We start from the raw sequence: 18,293 nt of genomic DNA on the forward strand, positions 1-18,293 counted from the left end.
TACGGCAAACTAAGAGTATATTAAGTTTAAATACTGAATCCGCCTCTGTCTGTCTACTCGTGTTCTCAAGACTTGCATGCAGTTGAAATGGCTTATAACTTAGCTGAAGCTTTAAGCTTAAGTATGTAACTGTAGCATGCAGTACTATTCTTATAGAATCAGGAATGTAGTATAATTTTGCCGTCTCAAAAGAAATAGTGAGAAAGCTCCTTTTGTTTTGATTTCTCTTTTTTCTGTTTTTCTTTTCTCTGAGGACTTATCCAGCTTTGTATATTTTTAGTTAAATATTTTTGAGGTAAAGTTGTTTAAGTTTTGAAGAGTACTAAACCGACATGTTGATCCTAACGGTTTCCTGCTGCAAAGTAGAATTATATTCATTATTCCCCTATAGAAGCGATAATTAGGGTATATAATATAACGCTGACTAGGGTTATCATCTTTCTTTCTGGTAAACAGCTTAGATTGCTTCTTAAAGTTTTTCTTTTCTCTCAAGAATGAAAAAGATCTTTACGCAAAGCTATTTAGGCCATTGTGCTCAGACAGCAATGCAATGCAAGTCTTAACTCCAAAGGAACGTAATATACTTTTGCTGATGGACCTTGTCACGACCCGGAATTCCGACCTCGGGGTCATGATGGCGCCTAACATCTACTTGCTAGGCAAGTCGACGTAAAACAGAAAATTAACTGATTTTAACAATTGAAGACAAAATATTAACAATGATAATGATACAAGTCTGAAGTAGAGTAAAATGATGCCGGACAGCGAAGTCTAAACATAAGTCACGAGTATATGGACATCTAGCTAGAGTACTACAAACAAGGTCATAAGAAAATACACTATTTTAAAACTCAATAAAACAACAAAGATAGAGGGGAAGGGGACTTCAGGGTTGCGGACGCCGTGTAACTTATAATTACCTCAAGTCTCCGACAGCGACTGAATTCGAGCAACAGCTACTGAACGCCGCTAGGACCAACTCCGGTATCTGCATAAGAAGTGCAAAGTGTAGTATGAGTACAACAGACCCCATGTACTCTATAAGTGACGAGCCTAACCTCTACGAAGTAGTGACGAGGCTAAAGCGGGCACAATAACCTGTATGCAGTAATAATAATAACAAGAAAAGAAGCAGGAAGTGGAAGTAAAATAATTAACTCATGAAAATGAACTCAAACCTCATTATCAGAAAGCCCAGAATAACACGTCTCATAATCTCATATAAAAATACCGAGGCCAACTCAACAATAACAACAAGTACTACATAAACAAACTGTTGCGGCGCGTAACCCGATCCCATTATATCATCACTTATCAGTGTCGAGTACCACATATATAATCCGTTGCGGCGTGCAACCCGATCCCACCACGTCATCATTTATCAATGTCAAAATCCGTTCTTATTCCACCATTTCAGTTCATTACCTATCAATCTCCGTTGCGGTTCAATAATTAACACAAAAAATCCGATAAACCAATTTACAAGAATTTCTAAATCCAGAAAGTAAATGTACAAAATAATCAAAGAATGCAACAAATATTACAAAAACAATAGGACAAGTAAAACATGTGACAATCAAAATGTGCAAGTAAACAATTAAAAGCAAGTAGCAAATAAGCATGGAGTCATGGAAGGGACGAATAATTTAGCACGAGAATAATTAAATGATAAACAACAATTATGGCATAGAAGTCAAATAAACATGTAACAATTAAGGCATGGAACAAGATAATTCATGAAATAGCGAAAAACATGAAAAACAAATATATTAACGGCGTATATACACTCGTCACCTCGCATATACGCCATTTTCTCACATAATCCACGCAACACATAGTTCAAAAATTCCTAATTCCCTCAAGTCAAGGTTACATCCAACACTTACCTCACTCCGCAATCAATTCAAAGCTCAACCGGGGTCCTTCCTCTAAAATTAGCCTCCAAACCAATTAAATCTAACCAAATATAGTCCAAACAATTCAAAATAAGCTTTAGAAACTACCCACGAGTGAAAAGATTCAATCTTTAATAATTTTGAAAAAATTCAACAAAAGTCAACCCCGTGCTCGCTTGGTCCCTGAGATTCGAACGAATAACCAATTACTCCTTCACTCCAAGCCCGATTATGTGATTAGTTTCGAAATCCGACCTCAATTCAAGTTCAAAATCTCAAATCCTCAAAATTCCCAATTTCTACTATAAAAAAGCATTGATTAAAGGTTATCGCTTTTAGGCCGAAGTCAAACTTGAAAATGGTGAAAAATGGGTTGAATCCCTAACTTTGGAATATTTAAATCACTAGGGGTCAGGCCTTCTTCGCATTCACGAAGGGCCTGGCGCAATCGCGAAGAGCAACGACCCAAATGGCCTTCGCGTTCGCGAGGGGCTGCACGTGTTCGCGTAGAACAACCCTGCCTCCCCCGAGAATCCCTTAACCCATCGCGTTCACGAGTGAAGGGTCGCATTCACGAAGGTTAATCCCTCTGATGCCTCACATTCGCGACCGCCTCTCCGCGTTCGCGTAGAAGAAAAACCACTCCAGTCCAAGTTACCCTTCGCGATCACGAAAGTTGCTCCGCTATCGCGAAGAACAAAACACCTGTCACGACCCGGATTTCCAGCCATCGGGATCGTGATGGTGTCTACTAGTGAAAGCTAGGCAAGCCAACTATTCCGATTAATTTACCCTTTTCATTTTTAATCTCTTAACAATTACAAGTTAACATATTATAAACAGCGGGATAATAATGCGGAAGAACAAAATTTAACAATTAAGCTAATACCAATACGAATCCATAATAATAATCCACCCAGAACTGGTGTCACAATCTCACGGACTATCTAAGAAAACTACAAATAGGGTTTGAACACAGTAAATACATGTCTGTCTCTGAAATAGAAAAGAACAGAAAGAAACAAGATAAGAAGGGGACGCCAAGTCCTGCGGACGCCTGCAGGACTACCTCGGGTCTCCGACGGATTGAAGACATCAACCCCTAGCTAAGGTCTGTATGCTCCAGTACTAGGATCTGCACAAAAGAGTGCAGAGTGTAGTATCAGTACAACCGACCCCATATACTGAGTAAGTGTCGATCCTAACCTCGGCTATGTAGTGACGAGGCTAGGATGCGACAACCACATAAACCTGTGCAATTTTATCATATACGAGAAGCAAAAATAACAAGAAGCACTAATAACAGGAAGCAATAATAACAAGAACTACACAGGATAAGGCAGAAAAAGGAGGACCATGTTGGGGAGGGTGGGTATCAGGTTATGACAATAATGAAATGAAGCATCTAAGTAAATATCAAACTTGAAGCAACGGAGGTAATAACACAAAATAAGTGCACGACATCACCCTTCGTGCTTTTACTCTCATCCTCACCATATAAATCAAGAAACGACACGGCATCACCCTTCGTGCTTTTACTCTCTCATAAACATGGCACGACATCACCCATCGTGCTTTTACTTTCAATAACATGGCACGACATCACCCTTCGTGCATTAATACTCACAATATCAGCATGACATCACCCTTCGTGCTTTTACACTCTCTCACAATATCATGCACGACATCACCCTTCGTGCTTTACACTCTTCCTCACCAAAATAAATGAAATAATAATATTACAACAAGGAATCAACAATAAAATCAACAATAGAACAATACCGTCCCAGCAAGGGAGTCAACAATAGAAACAATATAGTCCCGGCAAGGGAATCATCTATAACCAATCCAGTTTCTACAATTACTTTGCAATATAACTTCAACTTGAACCAATACTCAATAATGGTCAACTACCAAGAATTTATCATGAGTCTTATTCCACGGTGCTAATCATTAATTTAAACATGATCAATACATAACAAAATCATAACAATCTTAATATGAGACTCACGGGCATGCTTGACACCAATATATAGATACTCGTCACCCCACCTATACGTCGTACTCGACTCAAATACATAGTAAGACACAACACCTATTCCCTCAAGCTAAGGTTAGGCCAAACACTTACCTCGAACTTCCACGGCCAAACCCAAGCCTTAAACACCGCTTTTCCTTTTGATTCCACTTTTCAATTGTATCTAGTCAATATTAAATTATTAACATTAATCGAAGCTCAAGAACCCAATTCAAATGAAAAACTACAGATTTTCTAATATTCTTCCAAAAAGTCAAAACCCGACCCCAGGCTCGCTTAGTCAAAACTCAAAGTTCAAACCAAAACTGTTCACCCATTCCCCTACGAGCCCAAATATGCAATTAGTTTCGGAATCCGACCCCAATTCGAGGTCTAAATCCCCAAATCTCCTAAAATCCCTAATTTCTACCCTTGAAGAATAAAATTTAGGCCTAGAAATTTATTGGGTGTTGATGGAAAATGAAGGAAATGAGTTCAAGAACACATACCTATAATTTGTGGTTGAATTTGCTCTTCAAAAATCGTCTAGGGTCTGATTTTTGGGAAAGAGATATGAAATTTTGGTAAAAATCCCGTTCTGCCTCTATTTCAGATTGCTGGGCAGACCTTCTTCGCGTTCGTGAAGGGTCTGTCGTGTTCGTAAGATGCAGCGGCTACAAGCCTTCGCGTTTGCGAGATACTGTACGCATTCACGAAGGTTCACCCCCCTGACCTTCGTGTTCGCGAGCCAATCGCCGCGTTCGCGTAGAGTATTTTCCCCCTCCCCCAGGTCCCTGCCATAATGGCCTTCGGGTTCACGATGGCCAGGTCGCGTTCGCGAAGGGTAACACCCCCAACGCTCCGCGTTCGTGACCTGTGCCTCACGTTCGCGTGGAAGGAATTTCCTTCAAACACCCTTTACTCTTCGCGTTCACGAGAGCTCTTTCGCGAACGCGAAGAAGGAAATACCTGAGGACTCGCAACAACTATGACATCAGAAATTCTAAGTCTCAAAACATCCCGAACCCCATCCGAAACTCACCCGAGCCCTCGGGGCTCCAAACCAAACACGCATACTAACCTAAAAACATCATACGGACTTGTTCGTGCGATCAAATCGCCAAAATAACACCTAGAACCACGAGTTTAACATCAAAATCAAAGAAAAATTTCAAGAACTCTTAAGTTTCCAATTTCACAACCGAGGGTCCGATTCACGTCATTTGAACTCCGTTTCTTACCAAATTTTACAGGCACAACTTAAATATCATATTAAACCTGTACCAGGCTCCGGAACCAAAATACAGGCCCGATACCATCAATTTCAAATACCTTTAAATTTCTAAAAACTCTTATAATTTCAGTTAAATAATTTCTTTCAAAAATTCATTTCTCGGGTTAGGGACCTCAGAATTCAATTCCGGGCCTATGCCCAAGTCCTATATTTTTCTATGGACCCTCTAGGACCGTCAAATCACGGGTCCAGGTCCGTTTACCCAAAATATTGACCAAAGTCAACTTAAATTAAATTTTTAAGGCAAAATTAGAATTTTCCTCAAATTTTCACATAAAAGCATTTCGGATATACGCCCGGACTGCGCACGCAAATTGAGGTAAGACAAAAGGAGGTTTTAAGGCCTCAGAACACAAAATTGACTTTTAAAACAAGTGATGACCCACTGAACACAAACAAAAGGATAACTCTTCGATCTCAACTGACGAACCTGCCGGTCCAGAATAGCCACCGGCTCCTATTCATAGGTCAAATCCTTGTCCAATTGGACAGTGCTGAAGTCTAACACGTGGGATTAATCACTGCGATACTTTCGAAACATGGACACATGAAACACTGGGTGCACAACTGATAATCCTGGTGGCAACACAAGCTCGTAAACCACCTCTCCCACTCTCCGAAGAATCTCAAAAGGGCCAATGAATCTAGGGCTTAGCTTGCCCTTCTTCCCAAATCTCATCACGCCCTTCATGGGCGACTCCCAAAGAAATACTCGCTCTCGACCATGAATGCCACATCATGAACCTTGTGGTCGGTATAACTCTTCTGCCTGGACTGAGCTGTACGAAGCCTATCCTGAATGATCTTAACCTTATCCAAGGAATCCTAAACTAAATCTGTACCCAACAACCGAGCCTCTCCCGGATCAAACCACCCAACCAGCGACCGACACCACCTGCCAAATAATGCATCATAGGGAGCCATCTGAATGCTCGACTGGTAACTGTTGTTGTAGGCAAACTCTGCTAATGGCAATTGATCCCAAGAAACTCCAAAGTCAATAACACATGCTCGAAGCATATCCTCCAAAATCTGAATAGTACGCTCGGACTGTCCGTCCATCTGAGGATGAAATGCTGTGCTCAACTCGACCCGCGTACCTAACTCATGCTGTACTACCCTCCATAAATGTGAGGTAAATTGCATACCCCGGTCAGAAATGATAGACACAGGCACACTATAAAGACAAACAATCTCCCGGATATAGATCTCAGCCAACCACTCCGAGGAACAGGAAACCACCATAGGAATGAAATACACTGACTTGGTAAGCCTATGCACAATAACCCATACTGCATCGAACTTCCTCTGAGTTCATGGGAGTCCAACAACGAAATCCATAGTGATCCGCTCCCACTTCCACTCAGGAATCTCAATCTTCTGAAACAACCCACCAGGTCTCTGATGCTCATACTTTACTTGCTGACAATTCAAACACCGATCTACATACGCAACAATGTCCTTCTTCATTCTCCTCCACTAATAATGCTGCCGCAAATCCTGGTACATCTTAGCAGCGCCCGGATGAATAGAGTACCGGGAACTATGGGCCTCCTCTAGAATCAACTCACGAAGTCCATCCACATTAGGCATACAAATATGACCCTGCATCCTCAAAACTCCATCATATCCAACTGTAACTTGCTTGGACCCCCCGTGCCGCACCGAGTACCTAAGGACAAGCAAATGGGGATCATTATACTGCCGATCTCTGATACGCTCAAATAATAAAGAACGAGCAACTGTGCAAACTAGCATACGGTTGGGCTCAGAAACATCCAACCTCACGAACTGATTGGCCAAAGCCTAAACATAGTAAGCAAGCAGTCTCTCACCGACTGGAATATATGCAAGGCTGCCCATACTGACTGACTTCCTACTCAAAGCATCGGCCACTACATTGGCCTTTCCCGGATGATACAAGATGGTGATATCATAGTCTTTCAATAGCTCTAACCACCTACTCTGCCTCAAATTTAGCTCCTTCTGCTTGAACAAGTATTGTAGACTCTTGTGATCCATGAACACCTCACATGACACACCATATAAATAATGCCTCCAAATCTTCAGCACGTGAACAATGGCTGCTAACTCCAAATCATGAACTGGATAATTCTTCTCGTGGATCTTCAACTGTCGCAAAGCATATGTAATAACCTTGACATTCTGCATCAACACCGCACCAAGTCCAATATGCAATGCATCACAATACACTGTACATGGCCCTGAACCTGTAGGCAATACCAACACCGGCGCCGTAGTCAAAGCTGTCTTGAGCTTCTGAAAGCTCACCTCACACTCGTCCAACCACCTGAATTGGGTACCCTTCTGGGTCAACCTGGTCATCGGGCTGCAATAGATGAAAACCCCTCCACAAATTAACGGTAATAACCCGCCAAACCCAAGAAACTCTGAATCTCTATGGCTGATGTGGGTCTAGGCTAGTCCTTGACTGCCGCAATCTTCTTAGGATCCACCTGAATACCTTCTGCTGATACAACATGACCTAGGAATGCAACTGAACTCAACCAAAACTCACATTTTGAAAACTTAGCATATAACTGACTATCCCTCAGAGTTTGGAGAATGACTCAAAGATGCTGCTCATGCCCTCCCCGCTGCGGGAATAGATCAAAATATCATCAATAAAGACAATCACGAAGGATTCCAAATAAGGCTTGAACACTCGGTTCATCAAGTCCATGAAAGTTGCTGGGGCATTTGTCAACCCAAATGACAGCACTAAGAACTCATACTGCCCGTACCGAGTGCGAAAAGCTGTCTTAAGAACATCGGATGCCCTAATCCTCAACTGATGGTAGCCAGATCTCAAATCAATCTTCGAAAACACTTTGGCACCCTGGAGCTGGTCAAATAAATCATCAATCCTCGGCAATGGATACTTATTCTTGATTGTGACCTTGTTCAACTATCGATAATCTTTGCACATCCTCATCGATCCATCCTTCTTCTTAACAAACAACACTGGCGCACCCCAAGGCAAAACACTAGGCCTAATAAAACCTTTATCAAGCAAGTCTTGCAACTGTTCTTTCAATTCTTTCAACTCTGGCGAGGCCATACGATATGGCAAGATAGAAATGGGCTGAGTGCCCAGAGCCAAATCAATGCAAAAGTCAATATCCCTGTCGAGTGACATCCTCGGCAGGTCTGAAGTAAATACCTCTGGAAACTCACGAACAACAGGCACATAATCCATAGAAGGAATCTCGACACTAGAATCACGAACATACGCCAAATAAGCCAAATACCCTTTTTCAACCATACGCCGAGCCTTTATATAAGAAACAACCCTACTAACAGAATGGCTGAGAGTCCCTCTCAATTCCAATTAAAGAAAATCCGGCAAGGCTAAGGTCACGGTCTTGGCGTGATAGTCCAATACATCATGATAAGGGGATAACCAGTCCATCCCTAAGATGACATCAAAGTCTACCATATCGAGAAGTAAGAAATCTACATGGGTCTCAAGACCCCCAATGATAACCACACACGAGTGATAAACTCGATCTACAACAATAGAATTACCCACCGGTGTAGACACATATATAGGTGCACTCAAAAAATCATGAGGCACAACCAGATAAGAGGCAAAATAAGATGATGCATAGGAATATGTAGACCCTGGATCAAATAAAACTGAAGCATCTCTGTTGCATACCGAAACCATACCTGTGATAACTGCATTGGAAGCCTTAGCCTCAGGTCTGGATGGAATAGCATAACATCGGGGCTAGGCCCCACCACTCTGAACTATATCCCGAGGATAGCCTTCGGCTGGCTGGCCTCCACCTCTAGCTACCTGACCTCCACCTCTAATGGTCTGACCTCCACCTCTAACGGCCTGACCTCCACCTCTAACACCTCGACCCCTACCTATAGCTGGCTGAGTGAGCGGTGGAACACTCGGTGCCTGAACCATGGCACGGGAACCCTGATGCTGAGTACTGCTCGGTGCTCAAGGGAAAAATCTAGCAATATGCCTCATATCGCCACAAGTATAACAAGTTCTCGGCTACTGAGACTACTAACCTTGACGGCCTGAATAACCACCTTAAAAACTATGGAGTGGCGGTGCACTGATAGGAGCTGGTGGTGCACTATACGGAAACTGATCAGAATACTGTATATGAGAACCACAGTCACCTGGAGCACCGTGAGAAGCCTGAAGTGCTGAATGAAATGGCATGGGAGGATGGCCCCTACCAAAAGAATCCCTGCCTCCAGATGAGGCACCACTGAACCTTCCTGAATGACGGGGCCTCTTGCCAGAACCCCTGACCACTCCTCTGTGATAGAACCATCTCAACTCTCCTGGCCACATTGGCCGCATCTTGAAAAGAAATCTCGCTCCTAGTCTCCTTAGCCATCTGCAATCTAATCGACTGAGCGAGTCCCTCAATGAACCTCCTCACCCTCTCTATCTCGGTGGGAAGTATGATAAGAGCATGATAGACCAAAGCAATGAATATGGTCTCGTACTGAGTGACGGTCATAAAACCCTGCTGGAGACGCTCAAACTGCCTCCGATAGTCCTTTCTCTGAGTGATAGGAAGAAACTTCTCTAGAAATAGCTGAGAGAACTGATCCTAAGTTAAAGAAGGCGACCCAGCTGGCCTAGCCAAATAATAATCCCTCCACCAAGTCTTGGCGGTACCTGACAGACGAAAAGCAGCAAAGTCAACCCTATTGGTCTCCACTATCCCCATGTTCCGAAGAACCTCGTGACAACTGTCCAAATAGTCCTGGGGATCCTCTGAAGATGTACCACCATAAGTAGTAGCGAAGAGCTTGGTAAACCTGTCCAACCTCCACAAAGCATCAGCAGACATAGCCGCTCCATCACCGGTTTGAGCCACACCACCCGGCTGAACTGCCCCAGCTGACTGAACTGCTGGAGTCTGAAACTGAGGAGCCATCTGCTCCGAAGTGCGGGTAGCGGGAGTCTCTGCTCCTCCCCCAGACTGAGAGATGGCTGGTGCTACAGGAAGTAAGCCTGCCTGGGCAACACTCTCTATAAGTCCCACTAGACGGACCAAAGCATCCTAGAGTACCGGGGTAGTGATGAACCCCTCTGGGACCTAAGCTGGGCCCGTTGGAACTGTCTGGGCTGGAACCTCATCATCAAACTCTACTTGAGGCTCCGCCGCTGGTGATGCTGCTCTGGGCTGAGCTCTGCCACTGCCATTGCCACTGCCGCGGCCTCTAGCACGGCCTCGACCTCGTCCCCTGCCTCTCGTGGGAGCTGCTGCTGGGGGCTCGGGCTGCTGATCAGCGGATGAAGAACCACGTGTTCTCTCCATCTGCGAAAGAACAGAGTAGAAGTTCAATTAGCATTGAGAAACCAAATAGCACGACAGAGAAGAATAGATGTGAAGTCATTTCTTAACTCCGTAGCCTCTATGGGATAAACAAAGACGTCTCCGTACCGATCCCTCAGACTTTACTAAGCTTATCCATGAGTTGTGAGACCTAAGCAACCTACAGCTCTAATACCAACTTGTCACGACGTGGATTTCCCACCGTCGGGATCGTGATGGCGCCTACTAGTGAAAGCTAGGCAAGCCAACTATTCCGATTAATTAACCCTTTTCATTTTTAATCTCTTAATAATTGCAAGTTAACATATTATAAACAGCGGGATAATAATGCGGAAGAATGAAATTTAACAATTAAGCTAATACCAATACGAATCCATAATAATAATTTACCCAGAACTGGTGTCACAATCTCACGGACTATCTAAGAAAACTACAAATAGGGTATGAACAAAGTAAATACATGTCTATCTCTGAAATAGAAAAGAACAAAAGGAAACAAGATAGGAAGGGGACGCCAAGGCCTCTGGACGCCTGCAGGACTACCTCGGGTCTCCGATGGACTGAAGGCAACAACCCCTAGCTAAGGTCCGTATGCTCCAGTACCGGGATCTACACAAAAGAGTGCAAAGTGTAGTATCAGTACAACCGACCCCATGTATTGAGTAAGTGTCGATCCTAACCTTGGCTATGTAGTGATGAGGCTAGGACACGACAACCACATAAACCTGTGCAATTTTATCATATATGAGAAGCAAAAATAACAAGAAACACTAATAATAGGAAGCAATAATAACAAGAACTAAACAGGATAAGGCAGAAAAAGGGGGACCATGCTGGGGGGGGGAGGAGTATCAGGTTATGACAATAATGAAATGAAGCGTCTAAGTAAATATCAAACTTGAAGCAACGGAGGTAATAAAACAAAATAAGTGCACGACATCACTCTTCGTGCTTTTACTCTCATCCTCACCACATAAATCAAGAAACGACACGACATCACCCTTCGTGCTTTTACACTCTCATAAACATGGCACGTCATCACCCTTTTTGCTTTTACTCTCAATAACATGGCACGACATCACCCTTCGTGCATTAATACTCACAATATCAGCATGGCATCACCCTTCGTGGTTTTACACTCTCTCATAATATCATGCATAGCATCACCCTTCGTGCTTTACACTCTTCCTCACCCAAACAAATAAAATAATAATATTCCGACAAGAATCAACAATATTATACCGTCCCGACAAGGGAGTCAACAATAGAAACAATATAGTCTAGGCAAGGGAATCAACTATAATCAATCCAGTTTCAACAATTACTTCACAGTATAACTTCAACTTGAATCAATACTCAATAATGGTTAACTACCAAGAATTTATCATGAGTCTTATTCCACGATGCTAATCATTAATTTAAACATGATCAATACATAACAAAATCATAACAATCTTAATATGAGACTCACGGGCATGCTTGACACCAATGTATAGATACTCGTCACCTCACCTATACGTCGTACTTGACTCAAATACATAGCAAATAAGACACAACACCTATTCCCTCAAGCTAAGGTTAGGCCAAACACTTACCTCGAACTTCCACGGCCAAACTCAACCTCAAACACCGCTTTTTCTTTTGATTCCATTCCAATTCAATTGTATCTAGTCAATATTACTTTATTAACATTAATCGAAGCTCAAGAACCCAACTCAAATAAAAACCTACATATTTCCCAACATTCTTCCAAAGAGTCAAAACCCGACCTCGGGCCCGCTTGGTCAAAACTCGAGGTTCGAACCAAAACCCATTCACTCATTCCCCCACGATCCCAAATATGCAATTAGTTCCGGAATCCGACCCAAATTCGAGGTCTAAATCCCCAAATTTGTAAAATCCCGAATTCTCCTAAAATCCCTAATTTCTAACCTTTAAGAACAAGATTTAGGCCTAGAAATCTAATGGGTGTTGATGGAAAATGAAGGAAATGAGTTCAAGAACACATACCTATGATTTGGGGTTGAATTTGATCTTCAAAAATTGCCTAGGGTCTGATTTTGGGAAATGAGATATGAAATTTTGGTAAAAATCCTGTTCTGCCTCTGTTTTAAATCGCTGGGCAGACCTTCTTCGCGTTCGGGAAGGATTTGTCGCGTTAACGAGACGCACCGGCTACAAGCCTTCGCATTCGCGAGATACTGTACACGTTCGCAAGATACTGTACGCGTTCGCGAAGGTTCACCCCCTGATCTTCGTGCTCGCGAGCCAATCGCCGCATTCGCGTAGATTATTTTCCTCCTCCCCCACGTCCCTGCCATAATGGCCTTCGTGTTTGCGATGGCCAGGTCGCGTTCACGAAGGTTAACTCCCCCAATGCTCCGCGTTCGCTACCTGTGCCTCGCGTTCGCATAGAAGGATATTTCTTTAGACACCCTTTACTCTTCACGTTTGCGAGAGCTCTTTCGCGAACGCAAAGAAGGAAATACCTGAGCACCCGCCACAGCTATGACATAAAAAATTCCAAGTCTCAAAACATCACGAACCCCATCCGAAACTCTCCCGAGCCCTCGGGGCTCCAAACCAAACATGCATACTAACCTAAAAACATCATACGGACTTGTTCGTGCGATCAAATCGCCAAAATAACACCTAGAACCACGAGTTTAACATCAAAATCAAAGAAAAATCTCAAGAACTCTTTAAGTTTCCAATTTCACAATCGAAGGACCGATTCACGTCATTTGAACTTCGTTTCTTACCAAATTTTACAAGCACAACTTAAATATCATATTAAACCTGTACCGGGCTCCGGAACCAAGATATGGGCCCGATACCATCAAATTCAAACACATTTAAATTTCCAAAAACTCTTATAATTTCAGTTAAACAATTTCTTTCAAAAATTCATTTCTCAGGCTAGGGACTTCGGAATTCAATTCCGGGCATACGTCCAAGTCCCATATTTTTCTACGGACCTTTCGGGACCATCAAATTATGGGTTCGGGTCCACTTACCCAAAATGTTAACCGAAGTCAACTTAAATTAATTTTTTAAGGCAAAATTAGCATTTTCCTCAAATTTTCACATAAAAGCGTTCCGGATATACGCCCGGACCACGCTTGCAAATTGAGGTGAGACAAAAGGAGGTTTTTATAGCCTTGAAACACAGAATTGACTTTTAAAACAAGTGATGACATTTTGGGTCATCACAACACCAGACATCAGAAAACCAGCTGAAGCTGCAACCTCTAAGTCCAAAAATGACCAGTAACCTATCCGAAACTCACCCGGGCCCCTCGGACTCCAAACCAAATATGCACACAAGTAAAGTAACATCATACGAACTTTCTCGTGCAATCGAAACACCAAAATAGCACATAGAGCTACGAATCAGATATCAAAATGCATAAAATCCGAACCCAGCATCTATAAAGTCAACCTACAGTCAAACTTCAAAATTCTTCAAACCTTCAAATTACAAGTTTTCAACAAATCATGCCAAAGTAAGTTAGGGACTTCCATTCAATTCTGGGCATACGCCCAAGTCTCAAATCACGATACGAACCCACTGAGATTGTCAAAATTTGGGTCCGTTTATGCAAAATATTGACCGTAGTAAAGTCAAATCATTTTAAGGCAAAAATTCAGTCTCTTTAATTTTTCACATAAAAATTTTTCGGGATAAGACACAGACTGTGCACGCAAATCGAGAAATACTAAAGGAACCTAATCAAGGTCTTAGAACGAAGAAATAAAGACTAAAACTCAAAATAACGTATCGGGTCATCATATTCTCCACCTTTAAACCATATGTTCGTCCTCTTACGGACATAGAAAGGTACCCGGATAGGTGAAAAGGCATGGGTATCTACTATGCATTTCGGACTCGGACTCCATGTGGCTGCCTCAATCGGCTTACCTCTCCACTTCACTCTAATAGAAGGATAACTCTTAGACCTCAACTTCCGGACCTGCCGTGCTAGAATGGCCACCGGCTCCTCCTCGTAAGTCAAATCCTTGTCTAATTGGACTAAGCTGAAATCTAATACATGGGACAGATCACCATTATATTTCAGGAGCATGGAAACATGGAACACCAGGTGAACTGCTGATAAGCTATGCAACAATTCAAGCTTGTAGTCCACCTCACCAACTCCCTTACGAATCTCAAAGGGTCCGATATACCTAGAGCTCAACTTGCCCTTCTTTCCGAACCTCATCACACCCTTTATGGGTGAAACCTGAAACAAAACTCTCTCTCTCTCTCTCCAACCATGAATGCAACTTCATGAACTCTACGATCGGCATAACTCTTCTGATGTGATTCTTCAATTTAACAAAGAACCAACCGACCAGGATCAAGATCTTGAAACAAAAATGTGGTTTGTGGGTCGATTTCAAGAAACAACGTATCTCAAGTTTTAGGACTCGGAATCTGATAATTCAAAAACGAGGTGAAAGATGACAATTTGAACTATAAGAAAGACTATTTACTCGTTCATAATAAGTAAATACTGATGTTGCACCAGTTCAATGAAAGTTATGATTCTATGATATCAAAAGAACAAATTTAGACCAAGAAACATGTTCTTGAAAGATCAAGAACTATTTAAGTTCCTAAAGTCACCACTTGGCATCAATTAACATGATAAAGAAACACCACATGCAATTGAAAATAAGGTAAAGACTATCACCACCTTGCTTGGAACCAAAAACAAGGATAAAGAAGACAAAATAGAGAAAAACACTCAATTGTAAAACTAGGGCAAGCCTAAAAAATGTAATTCGCATTCTACAAGGCAAGAGAACCCTTTATATAGGCCTAGAGTCTCTTCTTTGATGACTACAATTCCTATTCTAATAAGGAAATAAAATAACTAAAGACAAGCAAAGTAAAATCCCTATTCTACAAGGAAAAGAAACTAGAATCCTACTAAAACGAAAATCCTTATTCTAAAAGGAATAAAATAAATCATATTTTAAGAAGGAAAGGGTCTTGGCTTCTTGAAATCAATCTTGGACTCTTTTTGGACTTCTTGCGCTTCTTGAAAATAAGTCCATATGTTTGGACTTGAGCTCTAAAACATTATCTTGGAAAATTAATAAAATTTAACATAGATTCTTCTTTTACATCATCTTCTGCCTAGACTGAGCTGTGCGAAGTCGATCCTGAATCATCTTGACCTTTTCCAAGGCATCCTAAACCAAATCGGTACCCAACAATCGAGCCTCTCCCAGCTCAAACCAACCAACTAGCGAACGACACCGCCTCCCATATAATGCCTCATAGGGAGCCATATGAATACTCGATTGGTAGCTGTTGTTGTAGGCAAACTTTGCAAGCAGCAAGAACTGATCCAAGAACCTCGAAATCCATAACACAAGCATGAAGCATATCCTTCAATATCTGAATGGGAAACTCAGATTGTCCGTCCGTCTAGGGGTTAAATGTCGTACTCAACTTAACCCGTGTGCCTAACTCACACTGTACGGCCCTTCAGAAGTGCGATGTGAACTATGTACCTCGATCAGAAATGATGGACACTAACATACTGTGAAGACGAACGATCTCGCGGATATTGATCTCAACCAACCTCCCGGAAGAATAGGTAACTACTACTAGAATGAAATGTGCCGACTTGGTCAACCTGTCTACAATGATCTATACAACATCAAATTTCTTTGAAGTCCGTGGGAGCCCAACAACAAAATCCGTGGTAATACGCTCCCACTTCTATCAGGAATCTCAAGCCTCTGAAGCAAACTACTAGGCCTTAGATGCTCATACTTTACCTGCTGGCAATTCAAACACCGCGCCACATATGCAACTATATCTTTCGTCATTCTTCTCCACTAATAATGCTACCTCAAATCCTGATACATCTTGGCAACACCCGGATGAATAGAATACCGTGAACTGTGGGCCTCCTCAAGAATCAACTTATGAAGCCTATCCACATTGGGCATACAAATCCAACCCTACATCCGCAACACCCCATCATATCCAATAGTAACCTTCTTGGCACCACCGTGTCGTAATGTGTCCTTAAGGACAAGCAAATGGGGGTCATCATACTGACGCTCTTTGATGTGATCATATAAAGAAGATCGGGAGACCGTGCAAGCTAGAACTCATCTAGGCTCCGAAACATCTATCCTCACCAATTGATTAGCCAAAGCCTGAACATATGATGCTAGCGGTCTCTCACCAACTGGAATATAGGTAAGGTTACCCATACTCACAGTCATTCTACTCAAGACATCGGCCACCACATTGGCTTTCCCAAGATGGAATAAAATAGTGATATCATAGTCTTTCAATAGCTCTAACCACCTCCGCTGCCTCAAGTTGAAATCCTTTTGCTTGAACAAATACTGTACACCCTGATGATCCGTGAATACCTCACACGACTCGCCGTAGAGGTAATGCCTCCAAATCATTAGTGTATGAACAATGGCTGCCAACTCTAAGTCATGAACAGGTTAATTCTTCTCATGAACTTTCAACTACCGCGATGCGTATGCAATTATCCTGCCATCTTATATCAATATTGCACCGAGCCCAATATACGATGTATCACAATACACCGTGTAGGATCCTGAACCTGTAGGCAACACCAACACTAGGGCTATAGTCAAAGCAATCTTGAGATTTTGAAAGCTCAACTCACACCCATCGGACCACTTGAATGGAGCACCCTACTGGGTCAATCTAGTCAACGGGGCTTCTATGGATGAAAACCCCTCTACGAACTAGCGATAATAACATAACCCAGGAAACTCCGAATCTCTATAGCTGAAGTAGGTCTAGGCCAGTTTTGAACAGCCTCAATCTTCTTAGGATCTACTGTAATGCCCTCGGTCAATACAATATGTCCCAAAAGGCAATAGAATCCAACCAAAGCTCACATTTTGAAAACTTGGCATATAACTGGCTATCTCTCAGAGTCTAAGGTTCAACTCGAAGATGTTACTCATGCTCCTCTTGACTGCGGGAGTAGATCAAATATCATCAATGAATACGATCATAAAAAAATCCAATTAGGGCTTAAATACCCTGCACCCTAAAGCTGATCAAATAAGTCATCAATCCTCTGCAGCGAATACTTGTTCTTGATAATGACTTTGTTCAACTGCCGATAGTCTATACACATCCTCATCGAACCATCATTCTTTTTCATGAACAACACTGGTGCACCCAGGGCGGACACTAGGTCTAATGAATCCTTTATTAAGCAAATCTTGCAACTGCTCCTTTAGTTCCTTTAACTCAGGTGGGGCCATATGGTATGGTGGAATAGAAATGGGCTAAGTGCCTGGAGCCAAGCCAATACATAAGTCAATATCTCTGTCGGGTGGCATCCCCGGGCAGATCTGCAGGAAACACCTCTGGAAACTCACACACAACTAGTATTGAGTCTATGGAAGGAACCTCTGCGCTAGAATCACGAATATAGGCCAAATAAGCTAGACATACCTTCTCGACCATACACCGAGCCTTCAAATAAGAAATAACCTTGCTAGTAGAATGGCTAGGAGTTCCTCTCCAGTCTAATCGAGGCAACCCCGACATGGCTAAGGTCACCTTCTTGGCATGATAATCCAATATAGTATGATAAGGTGATAACCAATCTATGCCAAAAATAACATCAAAGTCTACCATATCAAGAAGTAGAAGATCTATACTAGTCTCAAGACTCCCAATAGTGATCTCACATGAGCGATAAACACGATCTACAACA

This window comes from Nicotiana sylvestris, chromosome 5 (assembly GCF_000393655.2).
Source record: "Nicotiana sylvestris chromosome 5, ASM39365v2, whole genome shotgun sequence".
NCBI classification, from domain to species: domain Eukaryota; kingdom Viridiplantae; phylum Streptophyta; class Magnoliopsida; order Solanales; family Solanaceae; genus Nicotiana; species Nicotiana sylvestris.